Consider the following 20,640-nt stretch of genomic DNA (forward strand, 5'->3'; position numbering starts at 1 on the left):
TTTGATACAAATTTAATAAAATACTTACAAACTATTATTTATATTTTTTTTCCTGTATCTTGATACATTCTTAATTTAAATCTTCCGAGACCCTTAAAAATCAATTTTCGATCATTTCTCTAAACAAAACGTTATGTTTAAAAAAAAATTATCGTTTTTATATTAATAATAAAATATTTTTAAAATTACTTAACTCTATTATATTCTTATAAAATTTGTATATTTCGTAACTGACAGTAAAATCAGAAAATACATTTATGCAGACGAGTATTGATAATTTGAATTTCAAGGAAGATAAAAAAGTATTCGCCTTATGTATTTTTCGAGTTGTACGAGTTTATCTCAAATTATATTTTAAGTACAAACAAATTTGATTTAGCAGTTATTGTGTATATATTAACAAAAATTACAATTTAAAAAATAAATTGCAAAACGCATTAGCTATATAGTAATATGAGTTAACTTCAATTTGATTAAATTTTAAAACACTTGAGTATAGTTCTTGAAATTCGGAAAAATAATTTTAAAAAAAGAGTTTGACTTTTGGATTGTTTTAAAATAAAGTTTTCAATTTCTTCTGAATATTTGAACAGTATCTCATCTACGCCTTACCTTCTGCCTAATTTTACTCGACAGAATATTAAATAGTTTAGCAATTTCATTTTTAGATTTACCACTACGTTTAATATATTACCTTTTTCAGCAATTGTTAATGCAACCGATTCACGTTTAAAAGACAATGAATAACGTACACTAAAATCGTATGCGCTACACAACGTAGATAAAATTTTTTAGATTATTTCACATTACAATTTATTGTAGTTTCTTTTAGTTCATATGTATATTTATTACTATTAACAGGTTCTAACAATACTATTTAAAATAAATTTTTTATTGCTGATTTTGATTTATTAATGTACAATTATTTTTAGTTTGCATTTATCAAGACATATTATATTGCATCGAGTATATAAATTTCGCATTCACATAGAGAAAATACTCATTTTATGAACTGGATAGATAGTGAAATTCGTCCAGATCGTGAATTTTGACGAAAATACATTAGATGGACATCCATTTCATAAAATGAACGATACCTATATTGTGTATTTTGTTTAATTATTACAAAATAATTATTTTTGTTATTTACCAATAAATCATATTATATTGTATTATATATTAATTTATTTTTTCATGAAACAGAATAAATAAATTAATAAAAAATGTAATATAATATTATAATATATAATTATATATTATATTGTATAGACAACAATGTTACCTATCAAGTATTATTATAAAATAATATCCTCATTATTTATTTTTACACGACGATTGATCATGACATATTATGTCATAATGTCGTGGTAAAAATGCCGTGAACACAAAAATATCGTGATGTCAATAATATGAAAAATATAATATTAATATAATATAATATAATATTAATATTATTATAATTGATAATATATCTATACATACAGCATAATTTTATTTTATTTGTATTTTATTTTCACAGTAGGAAATGAATAATAATAATAATTTAAAAAATAATAATTTTTTTTTCATATCAATTGGTATTGGAAGGGAAGTAATACGAAATTCCACACAGGTAGTCGTTAATTGATCGATTTTTATAATTATCACTTATAGCTTTAAGTCGAATTGCAGAATCTATGTATTTTTTTTTTTTTTTGTTCAACTCTTAGATGGTTTTAGCTTTCTTTCTTTTTCAATGAATTGATAAAAATCTAGATAGAAGGATGACGAGAACATAATATTGAACTAAATATTAACTAATAATATTTACACTGAACTTTATCTTTGTAAGTATATATGGTATTATATTATTACTAGCTATGGTACTTTAATCTAATCTAATCCTACTAACGACCTTACGAAAACCGGAACTGTGAACCATATCGGTGACTAAAGCGATATATTACCACTTGTGACATTGTGGTTTTGGCAACATTTTTATTGCGAAGTTTTTGCTGCGATATTTTTTACCACAGCACCGTCCTAGACACTCTCAAAGTCAGAGAAGTATTAAGAGGTCTAATCAGGATGTTACGAGCATGGATGGCTAATAACGACATTTTAAAATCCAAAATGTAGAACATGGTATTCAATTAAGCCTTTTTAAAAACTCAAAAATTGAACTAATTAAATCAAATTTATTATTTGATCTGTCGAAGAAACAAACAACGGAAAAAGATCTCAAACATACATCCCAGTTAAAGAAAATTTAAAATCACTCAATTGCCTCTAGCATTGGTAAAGTTGAAGTGAAATTGTTATTATCGGAGATTGCTGAAAATAATAAAATTATCTGCTAATTATGCAATAAAAGTAAAAATATATAAATTCAACGTGAACGTGGACACCAAAATCAAATTTTAGCGGCAGAAAAAATGATTAAAGTAGATAATAGAATACGGGAAAAATGTTCTTTTAAATCTTCATTCAAAATTATTTTTAATTGTAAAACAAAAAAAGAACAGACGATTTTGAAATTAATCATTGCGTTGTATCGGAGTACCTAAAGTTTGCAGGGGACCTATAGATTTGCCAAACATGATATGTTTGATCACAAAATAAAAACAAAAATGATTGCGTAAGCTTGGAATAAAATATGGCTTACTTAAAGGATGGTTCACTACTAAATGTTTGAAAAAATCAATAATTCAATTTGTCACTAATGGTCAAGTTGATATAATTAATATTGAATTTTCAGTGTCAAAAATTAGTAAAAAAATTTCAGGAGAGCAAGGATTTTTGTTTTGTTTGTGTAAGGCAAAAACTCTTTGCCAATCAAGTCAGAGTGCATGTTTTAAAAATAACGTGCTGTGTAAATGTAATAGTCTATGTCATAATCAATTTCGCAAAAAAATAAATAATAAGAATATTATTTCACAATTTATTATAACAATTATACTTTAAATAAGTAACATTGCTATTTATAAAATATAATATACAATTATAATTATATTATATTTTATTATAGTTTTTGCTTTTTTTTGTTTTTTTTTTTTTTCATTAAAAATTAATTAAAATATAATAAATGTATGGTGTATGAAAAAATAAATAAAAATATAATATAATTTATTGGTAAATAACAAAAATAGTTTTTTTTTAAATAATTAACAATGTATACAATATAGATATAGTCCATTTCATAAAATGGATGTTCATATTATAATGTATTTTCGTCAAAATTCACGATCTGGACGAATTTCACAATCTGGATATCCAGTTCATGAAATGAATGGTTTCACTATGTGGATGCGACATAGACATTTCTAAGGAATAAGAAAAATTTGAGATATATTTGTTCGATTTATTAAGACTCGACTGTGTCATAATTTAATCGATTGATTTTATTTTGAATAGGTATGAATATATTCAATATATTAATAGCATTTTAATTCACATGGTATACTATAGTTATAATCAGTGAAAATTATTTTTATCATTTTTTTATTTAAAAATGAATCTTTGGTTTAATTATGTGATTCCAAGAATTTATATTTTATTTAGTTTTTATTATGCAAATAATATTAATATTACCTATTATTACCTATTAGACACTATAAGGTAATTTGAATTACGTTTGTAACAAATGATTAAAAAATGTAATCATTTTTAATATTTTCTTACATTTATATTATTACCAAGAAGCAATTATTAATCGTATATTTTTTATATGTATTTTTATTCAATATATATATAATATAAACGCCTTTATTGCATTTTAAATGTAAATGCATTTTGTTTATGTTAATATATATATTAATTATATTATAATATATTATGAAAATCTATTAAAAAATTTAAATTATTTGTATAAAATGAATTATAGTGTAAATATTATGTTTGAGAAACATCAGACAAACTTAAAAATGTCTATCGAAAAGCATTAAGTTAGATATCATAATATTTAAATTAGAATGGAAATTATTATTATTATTATTATTATTATTATTACATTGAATAACATTTAATAAATTATATTCCGAGTAGAAGAACTTAAAATACATTTTTTTCAGTATCGATTCTATTTTATAAATGCGTAATTAAATATAATTAAAATTAACTAATCAGATTCTGAGTTAAATACGGAGTTTAATGACACATTTCTGCTAGGATATAATAATAGGTGACTGTTAGAACTGAAATTCATAAATTATTGTAATTATATAATAAGCCATATATTGACGTGCAACGCATAAACAAAATCAATATTAAAAATATTTAATTAAATAATTACCAAGTAAAATCATTACTAATATTATTTTACAAACAATTCATTATATATAAGTAAAACGTTTTCAGCCAATCGTACAAAAAGCTCCGAGGTTTACTAATAATAATAACAATAATAAAAACTACAACAAATAGGATTAATAGTAATGTGAACTTTATTTTTCTAGACCAATATATTTATTTCGAACTCATTTCTAAAAAAAAGTGTACTATTAATGTACGTGTATAACCAGTATTCTGATTTATATTTTTTTTGTTGAGATAAAAAATAAACATTGCTTTATACGTTGTCATAAATATCTAATCCTAATGTAAAATACAATTTTAAATTTGAAAATTATTAAATTATTTTGAATAACGATTAATAACGTAATTGTTTTTTAATTTGTTTAAAAATACATAAACAACAATAATAACTGTAGATACTCATAATATTTACTATGTAATTTTAGAATATAAAATAAAGAAAATTTAAACATATTTTTTTTTTTTTTTTGACATTTTTAGAACCCATTTTTTATGATATTTTACTTGGGTAGTCTATTATTTCATTAAACTCACCTCTTTTATAGTTAACTTGAAAATAGAAGTGCAGAACGTGACCAGAAATCCCAAATAAAAATCAGTCGAGTCACAATTAATTATATTATTTAGTTTATACATTTTGTTATATGAATTAGTTTTCACAGTTATAAAGATAATATTATAATTATATTATCTTGAAACAAAATATTATACCCATTATCCATATAAAAGTATAATAATGTAAGTGTATTTTTTCCTAAATAAAAAACACGATTTTCGTGTTATTTATAATGCCTTAAATGCTTTTATTCTGTTTTCTAGAAAAAAAGAGTTACGACCAACTAATATTAAATATTTTAAAAAAAAATCTTGTAAGTCCTTTACAGAGTTTTTTTTTATCATAATTTAAGGTTTTGTTCACTATACATATTATTTTAACAAGAAATAATTTGCAAGTTTTGGCTTTTAAATAGGCTTAAGTACATAAAATAAACAAAACAAATTGGAACAAAAATTAGAGATATATACTTTAAAAACTTTTTTTTCATTTCTTAATTTGAAAAAAGCAACCACTCTAATATACTATACCGTGATTATGATATAAATGAATTATAACTATAATCTGAAATAAAATATTTAGCACATGTTTTAAATTATTAAAAATTAACTTTTAATTTTAAAATATACAACCATAAAAAATATTAAAATAATATATTTATTTAAGTATACATTTTAAACTTAAAATGTTTTTGACATAATTTTTAAAGTATTAATAAACACGTGTTTCATACTTTTGTTATGTATAAGTAAGTTATATTTACGTGAAATATAGTAAAATATATGACTTGTGTCATGATAGGCAAATATTGTTGTTATAAATATGAGTACTTACCTTTATTAAAATAATAAATATAATTTATTTGTACACAAAATATATGACAATTATATTATAGTAAAAAAAATCAACCGAAAAATATTGATCGTTATTCGTTTGTTTGCTTGACATCGAATAGAAATCGTTACAATCTACCAATTCTTTGTCTCTCATTCCCTTATTTGTTTTATTCAAAGACATTTTTGGTTTAAATAGAAGTATTATACATTTATTTATTTTTCATTAAGATTTGGTCAGCTTTTATTAAAATATTGCTCTTGAAAAAAAAAAAAAAATTAATGGAAAACGACAAAAAAAAAATGTAAAATCGCAATCTTCTTAATAGCTCTTTTTATTATACACATATACTTATTCTTCGAGGGATATAAAAATGATTTTATTTAAAACTAAAATTATTTATTAATATCAAAGAAATATGTTTATCACTATATTGGTTATATTATGGTAATATAAAATTTAGATATTTTAAAATAATATTTATTAATATTTCTTAGGCTAAAAATTATAAAAGAAATTAAACAGAAAAATGTTTTTTATATACTAATAATATTAGGACTCTTTTCATTTCAGCCAATTTTTCACAAATGCAAGGTAGTATTATATTAATTTTTCTTCAGTATATTTAGTAACGGATTTTTTATTAAGTTATATAAAACAACAAAAAAAATATTTAAGATTAAGTTACTTTAATAAACATATTTTTAAGATTAAAATCCTACTATTACGAGTTCTATTTTACACATGATATTGTTTTATTATTTTGCCTATACCTAATAATTGTTGAAAAATTGAAAATTGCCAAAATATCTCTTAGAACAATTGTTCTCAAACTGAGCGCTGTGGCTAAATGATTGGAGGGCCATACAATTTTAATTATTTTATTTAGATCATAAGCATTTATGAAAAAAAAAAAAAAACCGAAATTATATTTGATTCAAAATTAAAAGGAATCGGTTATTTAGTTATTAAAAAACCAACCGTATGATAACTTATTGTCAATAAAGTGTAATGTTAGATAACTGTTATTTAATAACAATAAAATTGTTATTACATCAGAAAAGTTTATCTCGCATTAGACTAACGATAATGATGATAACTTTAACGATACAAAGCCGTGCTGTTATATTTGTACGAAACACGACTGTAACGTGAAACACAGTCGTGTTTCGTACCCACCCATCACATTAATAATCATCAACATTATTATTATTGAATATTTTTGTATTGTTATATGGTTATTACTTATTACCAATTAATTTTTATTTATATATGTTTAAACTTTAATACTGTTATAATATGTTTTCAAAAATATATTAAAAAATATTTATTTACAATAGGTACTTTTTAATATTTTATTTAGGTGAAATAGTGCATGTAATTTTAGTATATAATTAATGATTTTGTCTAAGGAGACCTCGACAAAAAAATTTGAGAATCACTTTATTGAAGTAAGCCTCTTGCATATTAAATCCATTTTTAAAATCTATAAAAATAAAATAATAAGAAACTTTCGGAACATCTATAAAGTATTAGAAAATGTTCGAATGAAATAAATAAAATACACCTTTGTAATAAAATGACGTGGTCACGTTTTGGTGTATATTATATTTAAGGGCGAAAAATATCGGATATATAAATATATTATAGATTATAGAAATAGGTATATTGAAGTTAGATGATGAAACAAAATACATATTACTAAATGTTCTGGTCTATGAAAAAGTGCGGGTTTAAAATTACACTCCATTGAGTAATTAATAATTATAATGATTTTGCGGGTAATGAGAGACCTATTTTTAATTATAAAGTTAGTCATCGTTCATCGGTGAACACTGATTGGAATATTAAAACTCTTCACAATATTAACCCATATCCATATTGTTGAATATCACATACATTTTTATTTTTTTGTCCCTAGTCATAAACTTAAAAAGTAATTTATTCACTTAAATGATTAAATTGTTTTTATAAATATTCTTATATTGATTATTAGTAAATTTGAAAGAATAATATACAGCTATTAGTTTTAACATCTGATTTCTACTATATAATAAACATAATATAAAAATAAACTATTTTAGATGTTTGTAAGTTTGTTAATTTATTTTTTTCAACTATTACATTAATAATTATGTATTGATTGCATAATAATTATTAATTTGGTCTAAAGTCCAATGTTATTATCTAACAGCCAACGCGAAAAAAAATTCTAAGTTCTATTTGAATATGTAAAGTATTTAAAATAAAATAAAATCTTTTATTAATAAATTGTATTTTATTTTTAAATCACTAAATGCTATGAGATTATTATCTTATACTATGAAGAAATTAGTATACAACCATATTTTAGTAAACCAATCTAATATCCCATTAATTTGATCAATATAATAATATTTAAGATTTATCATTTATTTTTAAAATGACTTATTACTTTTGTAGTACGTATACCCGGTTTAATAATATTACTATTTATATTAATAGTTATAAAACATCAAATAAAAGATTGAAAAATCACTTTATGTATTAGAAAATAATAAAATAGTTGTGTTCATAAGAGTATTTTTCAAATTTGCTTAAAATAAAAAAGTGAATTACATTAAAAAATATATAAATCAAGTTTAATAATAAAATTTCTAACAGAAGTATTCGTGTAAATATATAAGTATAAATATCCCGAACAGGTGGGTTTTTTTTTTTATTGTTTTACCTTCGTGTTAACGAGGACGGCGTGAGGCTGTATATGGTCAACGTGCATTATTTACAATACATATTATTTAATACAAACCACACGAAGCATATTATAATAATCGATGGAAAAATGGATAAGTTATATAGGATTTCCGTAATAAAATTCGGTTTGCGCATAGGCACGAACGCTAATAAAATAAAACGGTCTGGCAAGTTAGAACGTTAAAAACTTTCTGCTCGGGTTTAATACCGCCTTGCATTATACATAATATTATTATTATTATTATTATTATTATTATTATTATTATATTATACACATGCATTGCGCGCCCAAGGACCCCGAGAGGCTTTTAGGTCGTTCCCGGGCCACCGATTAATTTGATGCATATTTTAGAATGGCGGCTTATATCCCGAAAGCACTCACGATAAAAAATGCAAGGGAAGCACGTCGTCGTCGAAAAAAAAAGGAAAAACTACAGAAAAAAACGAGACCCCAAAAATGGGGGATTAAAAGTGCAGTGCAAAGCATAAAATGCGATCAAACACAATAACATTATATCATATTATATACTATTGTGCAACAGTAGAAGTAAAATGAGTTGTGCGTACACTAATCCACGGTTTTGGATAGCTTTTGTCCTTTAATAATAATGAACATTGATTTTTATGAAGAGACGTGATAACAACAAAAAACCCAAATACAGAATTAACTGCTTTATGAAATATAGTATTATTTTTTCTTACAAACAATGTCTATCACAATGTTTTAATATAACACTGTTCAGTGTTCATATCATGACGTGATCATGTCGACTGTTATTGTAACGCGTCCAGCAAGCACTTATATAATTCATATTTGAAATAAAATAAAGAATATTATGCGTTTAACAATAAATATTATAAAATTCATTATAAAACTAGATTAAAAATATATTCTCACATAGTATGTAGATTAACCTATGCCTTATGTTGATTATTTTCCAATAATATGGAATTCTGAAAATCGATGAACTTTAATCATTACACATTATTAAAATATATCTCACTAATGAGAATCATTACACTGTCCTAATTTTATTTCATTATTTTAACGAATATATTATTTTCTCGTTTGGTGTGGCAGCAACCTTAGTGGCGTATTATTTTATTACAAACAATGATAGTTAATAATTCGTAGGTCGTTTAAAAGAAGTATATGACCGTTGTAGTTCATATGTTATATCATTATACATGTGAATTTTTGACACTTTCTACATTGTGCCGAATTTTTCAAATTATTTTGAGTCATTTAACATATTATCTACTATTTCGATTAGTTAGTACCTCTATAATAAAGTCAATAATATTATTTTATATCATTAAACTATACGCATAGAGTAAACAAATTGTATTGTAAATATATAACAAAGAGGAGTTTATAAGATTATGCTACGTGGAATAAAGAAAACTCTAAGCTAATATTATAATCTTCTACAATATACATAATGTTAGGTATAAGGTACGGTTGAAATGCTAAACAAGTTGTCGTTAACCGATCGGAAACTTTATAAATGGGCGAAATGTAGCGTTTTGCAATCACACGGTTGGGTGGTCTAACAAGCTTTGGCAATTTCTATATTATCCTTTGTATAGCCTTTGAATTAACAAACGTATCACAAGCCGTTCCTTACACCATGTTAGGTATGACGCACATACATGAACGAAATCGATGTTCAGGCTTTGTAGAATTTTTTTTAACGTTTTCTGAACGTTAATATTATAAGATTAGGTATTATTTTTACATTTTATACTGTTTCGCAAATATTAATCTAATTATAATCGCCATATAATAGACCAAGTTTATTGATGTCATTAATGATAATAATAAAATCATGCAATTTGTTGAAATAACAACAATAATGTTAATCGCTAAACTTCTCGATCAGATGATTAAAAAAAAAAAAAAGTAGGAAATAACTTCTTTTAAATTAACAAATATTGTACTGTAAATTATTATTTTAAATGATCGAAAAATTAAATAATCGTGAATTATGTGTGATATTTTATCACAATTAAGCTTATCTTTTAAATAGGACGTTCAAGCTTCTCCTATAAAATTTAAAAACCAGCGATTCATTCTAAATAAGTATTGATTTCGAATTATTGTGTGTTCTATAATTTTTGTGTATGGACTTTCTAATAATGATTTTTTTGTTTTTTATTTTTGACGATACGTGTTTGAAAATTTGTTGAAAAGTACATTTTTTTAGCTTAAACAATCTACAAAGAGATTTATTTTTAGATAAACTATAATATAATATTATATTATTATATATATATATTAACAATAAATTTATAATTAATATATAATATTATATTTTATTGATATTCTCAAACTTATATTTAAAGAACCTATATACATTATACACGTTGTTATATATAATATATATATATATAAGTATAATGTATTATAATTCAACAGATCTAAAAAAATGTATGAGTTTTTAAATTGGACTTTTAAACTTTAAATGGTTATATCCTGTTTTGCCACCGTATCATTTCATCGCTAAATTAATCTAATTTTTCCGTCGACGAATTTCGTTGCATAATTCTCAAATTATTTTTGCATTAAAACATCGTTGTGAAATGATTATGTTTTATCCAGATATGATTCACTAATTAAAACATTGGTTTGTAGACTTTCAACTTTACCTTAAGTTCATATAGAATAGCTAGATAATTTATGACTAATAATAAAAAATAAAAAAATTGAGAATAATCAAAAAGTGGAAAAATTTTTAAATTCTTTTGTTGAAACATGATTAGACGATTAAACGTTCTGATTTAGCCGATACATTCTAATTTTTGAACCACTAGAATAATACGGATTAGACCAGGTGGTCAACTCAAGATTTAAAAAGTTAGAATTTTACATCAAATAAAGTAGCAATTCGAAATCATTCCAGTGTATTAAAATATATAGTAATATTGCAAAAATAACATGTCATATTTAGGGATGACACAAACTTCTGCATTGTGGAAAACAAGTTAAAATAATTTACAATAAATATTAAGCTTAATCTAAGAATTTTTTTCTCTTAGAGAGAGAGTGACAAGCGATTCTCTTCTGATAAAATGGATTGATCATTTGGACAATATTATTTATTTAATTAAACACAACGAATAATTTTAACTAGTTAAAATTGTTTTGTATTATTTTATGTTATGATTATTTTTATTATTATTATTATGCAATTATTGAATTTTATAATTATCACTGTATACAAAGTGCCTAATAATGGTTTATGCAATTTTATATGAATGCATAATACATAAATATAGTTAATTAATACTTAATTTGTAATTATTAACCATTATATTAAGTTATTCGAAAAATGAATTTAGTGAAATAGAAGGGTGATAAAATGAATTTAGCAAAATGGAAGCTGACCGTTTAATTAGTTAATTATTATCATTCAATGATAATGCATTATATATACAATATAAACTATACAGTATACTATACAATTTTCAAAATTCAAAACGTAAAAATACCTGTTCTAGGACATGAATGATTTTTATTTTTACAGTACGTGGGTTAAAAAAAATTTATTGTTACGGTTTTATGACCATAATAATAAATTAAAAACTCGCTATCAGGCTACATATCCATTGATGATGATAATATAACTTTTATAGATATTCTATTACTATTATATATGTATATATTGAAATTGCAGAACATTTTTCCGTAATAAATATAAATAATATTAAAAACGTGTATTTGTATACAAGTGTAATTTTCAAGTCTATCAAAGTCGTTGGCTATTAGCCAACTTTTGATTTAAATTAAATACAAGCTATAACATCTTTAATAATCAAATATAAATATATAATAATAATTTTCTTAGCTTATTAATAATTTTGGATAAAGTTTATTAAAAAAAAATAATAATAATAATAACGTACATAAATTGCTGCGTTACGCTTCCTCGTCGAGTGCTTATTGTATTGATTATTGAAGATAGACTGTTGAAGATATTATGTACTTCAATAATTCAGTGAATTTAGGACTTTGTAAAGTTTTCATTGTAAAAGTCACATTTTGTACTGGTTCTTTATCGATAAGGTGGAAGTGAATTAGATAAGTGTATTCTATTATTATCCTTGGGGTTATTACTTTCTTATGTAATCTCAATTTTCAGGAAATATTTTAATAGTGAGGTTTTTTTTTTTTTTAATTCTATATTTATTTGAGAGAAAAAGTATTTTTATTAATTTTTAATTTTTCCATTACTATTATTTTATTGATTTTAACTGTTCAGTGTATCTGATGTTATAGTTGAATTTATTTTTGTGGAATACTGAGATGAGATGACTTTGTTGACTTTTACTAAGTCTGATATTTCATTTACTGGTAACCCTTATAAATATTTTGTATTAGTAATTCATATTATTTATTGGTTCTGTTTTAATAATTAATTTTTTGGTTATTGTTTTAATTTACCTATAGCATTACTTATTTATATTTTATAACAAACTAAGAATACATTTATGATGATGATGAAGTGTTTTATGTTAACATATTAGATCATATTTAATACTTTATGTATTTCTCATATTTATGCTATATCTATGTGTGTGTGTGTGTTATATTTTTTCTTAACAGTAATTAGTATTTATAATATTTTAAAATATAACGTTACACATTTATTATATGTTTCTAGTGACCATGTACAATAATTTGACAAAAAATGTTGATATAAGTGCACACTAAAATATATTTATAGTATATGAACTATCTTAGCTATTAAACTTTTCAATACCAACAAGTATATTTAAATTTTCATTAGTAAACTATCAAAAGTTATCCGTCAAACCATTAAAAAATGATTTTTTTCAAAATCGACCATACGTTTTAAAAGATTTATTGTATTTTTTAAAGAACCTATGAAATCGAACTTATTTATTTAATACAATTGGTACAATATTGTACGAGTTATTACCAATTTTTTATTATCTGCAGTATATTTATGTTTGTCTTGTTATAACTTAAAATTACATAAGCTTACAATTTGAATTTTTCGATAAACAAGAGGTTTACCTAAATACCTATTCAGTCTACATTTATAACTGATGACTGACGTACTATAAATATTTTCTAATAAAATAAACATTTTAGTAGCAGTTTTTTGTTGAAATTGTGTAATAAAATTGGTAACAATATTTTATAAAGTCTAGTAATATCTATGTAAAATAAAAATTGATTTATTAGCTAGGGTACTGTGCATTTAAACTAATAAGTTACGAGTCGAAAATATTTATTTTATATTTAATAAAAATTATTTATGTTGTAGACAAATGTATCTAACACAAAAACACACATCGGTCAATGTTCATTCATTAAAAGAGTAATAATTGGATCTGTACCATATAACATACAAATATAATTATTTGGATAATTCATCATTTTTATCTCGAAAAGTAATCAATTAATTTCAGTATGCACTATACATTATAAATTATTATACACTTTTGATACCTATTCTTTTTCATTATTTAACACTTAAATTAAATTAGTAAGAATTTATATACAATTTTCTTGTATTGAAATGTTTACAACGCGGATAATTACTAATATGCTAATATGCAGAGAAATACAGCTGCAAATTTCTAAAATATTATAAATTTATATTTCATATGTATGTTTTTCATAAAAAAAACTTAACTGCCCTCTTCCCATCTGATAATAAAAATAAAGAATGTACTTTAGTAATATAGAATTTTTCTAAGGATTGTTTATAATTATATTTTTATTATGATTATTTTGATGACAAATGTACATTATATATTTATACATCCTATACTGTGGAACTAAACTTCAAGAGAGACAATCAAATTTTGTAATCACTTCAACCACTATTGTAAATAAATACTATTGGCAACATTTCCTTGGCAAAATATGTGGCCCAGCATAATAAAATTATCATGCTGTAATAATCTATAAATATTGTTCCATATTAATATAATTGTTATATTTTTATACGACGCATGAAACTATATTTTATCAACCTTTAATTTATGTTTTATATTTGCGATCCTGGTAAATTTACCAAGTTGTCACAAAAATATAGTGAGGTAGTAGGTATAATGAATACGGAAATTAAAGATAGTATTTATATTTTTTAAATTAAAAATCCGACTAACTTGGAATCATTTATTTTTATTAACAAATATTTTATAAACATATATCTAAAACAAAAATCAATATTTTTTTTATATTATACTTATTCCTATATAGTAGCTTGGCTATAATAATATGAAATTTAAAGACGTTAATTACTTTTTGGAACTTTACACCAATTTTGATCAAACATCAATTAATTAAATACAGTTTTTTAAATCGTGTTTCTTGCTTATACTTTTCATATGCCTGCATTTATTTATAAAAAATCGTAACATCAAAAAATGAAAATAGCTACCTATCATACTTTATGAAACTCGTTAGTTACCGCGTCATGTCACTTCGTCTGACAATAACACATTTGTATTGTGCGATTATGTCTATATAATATATAATATATTTTGATATAAGTAACACGTGGACAATTTGTTACGAATTGAAATCGTGTAAATAATTTTTATTTTATTTAGGTGGGTGAATAAAAATTAATTTTCTGCTCGAGTAATGTATATCACTTTTAATATAACCATCTCGATCTTGCCTGGCGCTGCATAATAATAATAGGACGGTGACACGCAGCGTGACAAATTAATATCATCTACACATAATATTATTACTATTATTATTATTATTATTATTATTAAGGATGATGTCTGTGTAAAATATTATTTACAGCTATAAAATATAGTACGTTGTATTTTTATATGCATTTCCAGGCATAGAATCGGACGGGTTTTCCTCAAACTAATATTTTTTTATTATTTTCCTCTCTAAACCGTGTTACGATTCACCGCTAAAAAACAAATTTTAAAAAGTATAAAATTATTATAATAGCATACATTATATAGGATTAATGTGTTAGGTTTATTTTCTGCACCGATATCGTCTTACGATTGGTTTAATTTGGGAAATAAAACATTTTACATACACCCGTTACTGTACGGGGTTTGGTGTTTTATTTCAGCGTCCCATCGTAAAATGCCGTTATCGTTGCGCAGTTTATATTATATAATATTATTATTACTGTTCCACGGTATAATATTATACACGAATTCTTCGCGACCACATAGTATATATTGTGCAAGTTCGTATCATGATTTTGTAAATCATATGTAAGATGACTTAATAGACATAAAATCGTATATATGCTGATAATGTGATAAATAACTATATTCAGTCACAGTTAACGGTGGTAAAAAAAATTCAAGCAAGAACCTCGTAATGTAGCCAAGAGACACACAGAGTGAAAATCAATAAACGTTTTCACAATAGTTGTATTGTTTATGATAATAATTTAGTGTTAGATAGATTAAGATCGTTGGTTGAGTTCGTGCGTGAACATTTATTCATCAATAGTCGTTGCAATATTTTTCATATCAATAATATAATATATTGATCCTTATAATATTTCAATTTTTACTTTTTTTCCATATTATTTTGATATAAAACAGTTTGCAACAAGGTGAGACAGCGTTGTTTAAAAGTAAAAACAAAATAATTTAAATAAAAAACAGTTTTGAAAAGTGATCAACTGTAGGCTATTTTTATACACGCAATTAGTAATTTAATTTATTTCCATTCGTCATACATTTTGTAATATTAATTATAACCACATAACTATAAATGTATAGTTTTCATTCCGACAGTTATATCTACGAAAAAAACTCTCTAAACTATATGTGTATTTATTTTTCAATAAACCATGTTGTAATTAATCAATAAATAAAATATTAAACCAACGAAATTTTTCAAAGTCTAATAAACTTTATTAACAATTGTAAACCTTTAGAATTTAATATAAAAATATTTATGAAAAGTTCGAAAAAAAAAACAATTTTATTAGAAATAAATATTTTATTTGTAGGGAAATTGTGTTTAAGCAAACCAGGTCTTATAGTGTTATGTAAATATTAATTTATACTATGTCCCTTATGATAATTAAGCTTTAAAATATTTGAATAATAATTATAGACAAATACGTTAAACTGATAGTACTGCGCATCAATTAAGAAATTGATTAATATTATAAATTGTTTAGCTTACTAAAATGTCCATTTGTCATTCATACCCAATGAAAAGTATCGTTAACATTTTAACCAATAGTGTTATTAGATAGGTATATATAATTAATTAATTAATATGATAAATATAACTAGCTATACAATTATCTAGCTAATGGATAACAATTTAATTAAAAAACAACAATTTTTAAACATGAACAATAGTTTATGAAGTACAAAATATTTTAGTTTCAGAGCAGAGCGATGATTGTATTGAATTTAGAATGATGTGTTATTTTATTTCTTTCTATTATTATCTTTTGAAGCAATAAAAATGCTTCGATTTTCAAACTTAATTGTTATTGGTAGTTAATTTTATCTAATAAGTACTTTGGGGAGTCAAGAGAAATTGTCTAATACTTTCCTAATCAGAAAAATAAAAAATTTTAAACAAAATCGGGATTTGATAAAATTATATTTGTTTTATTTTTTGTTGCGATTTAAAAAATATATATCTTTAGGCCCTTGAATTTTTCACTTCATAAATATATTATTATTTTATATGTATGATAATATTTTTAAAACATTTTCAATCTTTTTGAACTAATTATTGAAATTTCAAATTTCAAATATTTTTGTTTTGTTTTGTTTTGTTTTTTTTTTTTTTTATAAATGACTATAAAACTACAAAACCCTACATAAGCTGTTTTTATGAAAACTGTATAAAATTAAAAAAAATCATAGATATATGTTTTTTTTTTTATACATTTGAAGTTTAGATGTTAGTAAAACTCGTCAAAAACACAAAAATTACAAGCTATAATTATGTTCTAGAAAAAACTTAAATTTTTTAAATTAAAGTTTAAAATTATAGTATTATATTCCTTATGAATAAAATAATTTTTACTAGAACTTATAAATATACAAAAAAAATTATTGTTTATAGATATGTGTAGTTCAAACTTGGACATAATTAAATATTTTAAAGATGAATAACTGCAAATATTAAGTGTTTTGTTATAATTCAAAAACATTATTCATTAAGGCATAAACTTTCACGTTTATCATGAATTTTAATATAATTTACAACGTAATTTTAAAAAATATGTACATTGATTTAAAAAATAAATATTTTTACTATGAACTTTTTCACACTTTTATACGGTAAAATGTTATTAACTCGAAAGTTAATAACAGTAATATAATATAGTATAAATACATATTATTATACTAATTAAATTTAAAAAAAAAAATTAAATCAACGTTTTTTAGTGTTAAAAATAAACTAAAAATTACTATAATAGCTAAAAAAAATGAATTAATACACTTAGTGATATAATATAGACTGAAAATCGCCTGCCATCAGAATCGATTTTCATAAAGTAATATGCCATAGAATTCGAATTGACACAACCATCACAGTGATTCACTAAATACCTAATATACAGAAAAATAGTATATTTTTACTTATCTTTTTTTTTTTTTGTTGATTTTATATCCACAGTCTAAAACGTAATATTATAATATTCTTATAACACGTTCCATTAATATTTATAGAGAGAAAAAACTACTTAATATTACTCCATCTACTGTCTAGTGTAATTATGACTAAATCGGTTTTTGAATTAACCTACAAAAATGTTTTATGTAAATAATATTAATAATAATTGTTGGCATCTAGCTGATGTTATATTATTATGTAGATCGTATAAAATTAATTTATATTAGATTTGCTAATATTTAGCTAAAATAATATATCTATTGCATTTTTACTAATATCTAACATTTATGTTAAATCGTTATATAAAATAATATTTATGGTCGCTGAACGCTTTTATTGTTTAAAACCAATCAAGATGAAACACAATTATTTTTCATGATGAATACTATGTAGATATTTCCACAATTCATTAAAATAATATCTTCAAACCATTTATTTATGAAATATAAAGTTTAATTTAATAATTTTTTAAATATTATTTATTTAAAAAAGATTTTACGATTTTTGTATTAGCCGTATATTATTTTTATGATGAGATGGGTTGACGGTGACACAAGTAAGATAACAGTTTTATTTTTACCAGTAAGTTTTGAAAACTTGAAAACTTCTCTCGTATATAATTATAAATTTTAGTTATTTTAATGAGTTTAATACTGAATACCTGATATGCAAATTGAAACTGTATATGCTCCGCGTATGCACGAAAATGTCAAAGCTAAAAAAAACGGAGAGTACCGTCGACAGGAAATTATAATATGGCATATTCTGTCAATCATATGCAAATCATTTTCAGAAAATACGTATTAGCTACAACCTCAGGATAAAACATTTTAAATATCGCCAATAGTTTCAAAGTTCTAATGAACCCATAATTTAATTCATATAAAAATAAAGTTAATTATTTATTGTTATTAAAATATAAAATTTTACAAAAAAATATTATTAAATGGCAATAGTTTGTACGATTGATAAAAAAAAAAAAAATATTAAACAAGCAATCCAAAAAAAGTAATATCATATAATCACTGACAAAATGTTTGTTTTAATGGTAACCTAACCTACGCATTTCTAGTTGTAATAACGATAACATAACGGTTACATCTGATGACGGTAGTCTAATTACAATTATCTTGTAAACTCATAACATGAAATTTCTAACTCAAAGCTATTAGATTTTAGCAAAGCGCTTTTATGTTTAATAATGTGTTTTGTAATTATTGTCAAAGCTACATATTTACAAAAGATTTTGTGTATAACTTTAACAAGTTATTATTTTTATAATATTATATTAACATGGGATTTATTTATAATAACAATATATAAATAAAAATCAAATACTAGAAAAATAATAACAAACGTCAAAGAAGCTTTAATATAATTGACTGAAAAATATTATAAGTAAATATTTGAAAAATTTTAACATAAGATTGATGAAAATAAGTTTAATGAGAAATTTTAGGGCCATCGGATTTAGCTATTAATAAAGGGAAAATTATGAAGAAAATTTCTAGTTTCAAGGGGTAGTGATCAAACAATAACCGTACAAAAAAAAAATAAAAATAAAACCTAACCATTTCAACGACCATAAACGGCATACATTTACAAGAAAAACGATTAAACCTCGTAAAATAGTCAGATTATGATCATTTTTTTTTTATATATTATATATATATAAACACATATGGAAAAGGAAAACTTTATTTTTGAATTAACTTGAAATAATTCAAGAAAAAAAATACATTTCATTATACCAACTCAAACATTCGTATATTACCTATATACTTTATCACAACTTAATAAAATAGAATTTTTAAAATCATAAGATTTTAAATTTAAATGAAATTATCGAAATCTATCGATATATTGCGAAATTTTTTCTATGAACTATGTCTTGGCATAAGAAACGCGTCAGTTCTAAAATACTCTTCAGCGAAAAATATAATCACTTTTAGGTAACGCAAATTTGGCTATTTGATTATTTAAAGTTTTTACGTATTGTGTGATTGACGAAATTGTTTTAGACTTGAGCTCTTATTGTACTATTTCGTCAGCACCAGTGATGTTTAGTTTAGAACCAAAAATGTCTATTTAAATGACGAGAAACTGCACTTTAATTTAAGAATCCAAGCGATTTTTAGAACCATCGTCACAGATATTTTTAAGTTTGTCGATAATTTAAAACGATGAACCGGAATGGATTTACCGAAAACAAATTATAGTTATTATATTTAACCATAATGGAAAAAGGTAGGTAAAAAAAAAAAAAGAAAGAAAAAGCTGGCTCTGAACTCTGAGCTTTACGGTATATATTATGTTATAATTTTCTGTCTACATGCATTAACGTAATATTAATAAATGTAAATATGTGATGTGTTTATAAATATTTTGACAGCGTATTATTCCTCGACTACGACATAACCATTACCGACGAGTGTAACTATTATATTGATTTAATTTATGCGTCGAATAAATACACAATCGAGTGATATCAAACAGATAGGTATGCGTAGCGTTTAGGTATTAATTTAATAACGACATGCTCGTCGTCCATATTGATTGGACGCATCTGCAATGGCATTTCGAGTACGCGAATAATAATTGT

General features: G+C 23.0%; 1 protein-coding gene across 1 annotated transcript in view; it reads left to right on the forward strand.

The window, feature by feature from the left end:
- LOC112593180 overlaps positions 1-20,640 on the forward strand; it is a 62,773-nt gene that overhangs the window by 1,517 nt on the left and 40,616 nt on the right. The gene's annotated exons all lie outside the window — the stretch shown is intronic.

This window comes from Melanaphis sacchari, unplaced genomic scaffold (assembly GCF_002803265.2).
Source record: "Melanaphis sacchari strain LSU unplaced genomic scaffold, SCAv2.0 Contig1_pilon_pilon, whole genome shotgun sequence".
NCBI classification, from domain to species: domain Eukaryota; kingdom Metazoa; phylum Arthropoda; class Insecta; order Hemiptera; family Aphididae; genus Melanaphis; species Melanaphis sacchari.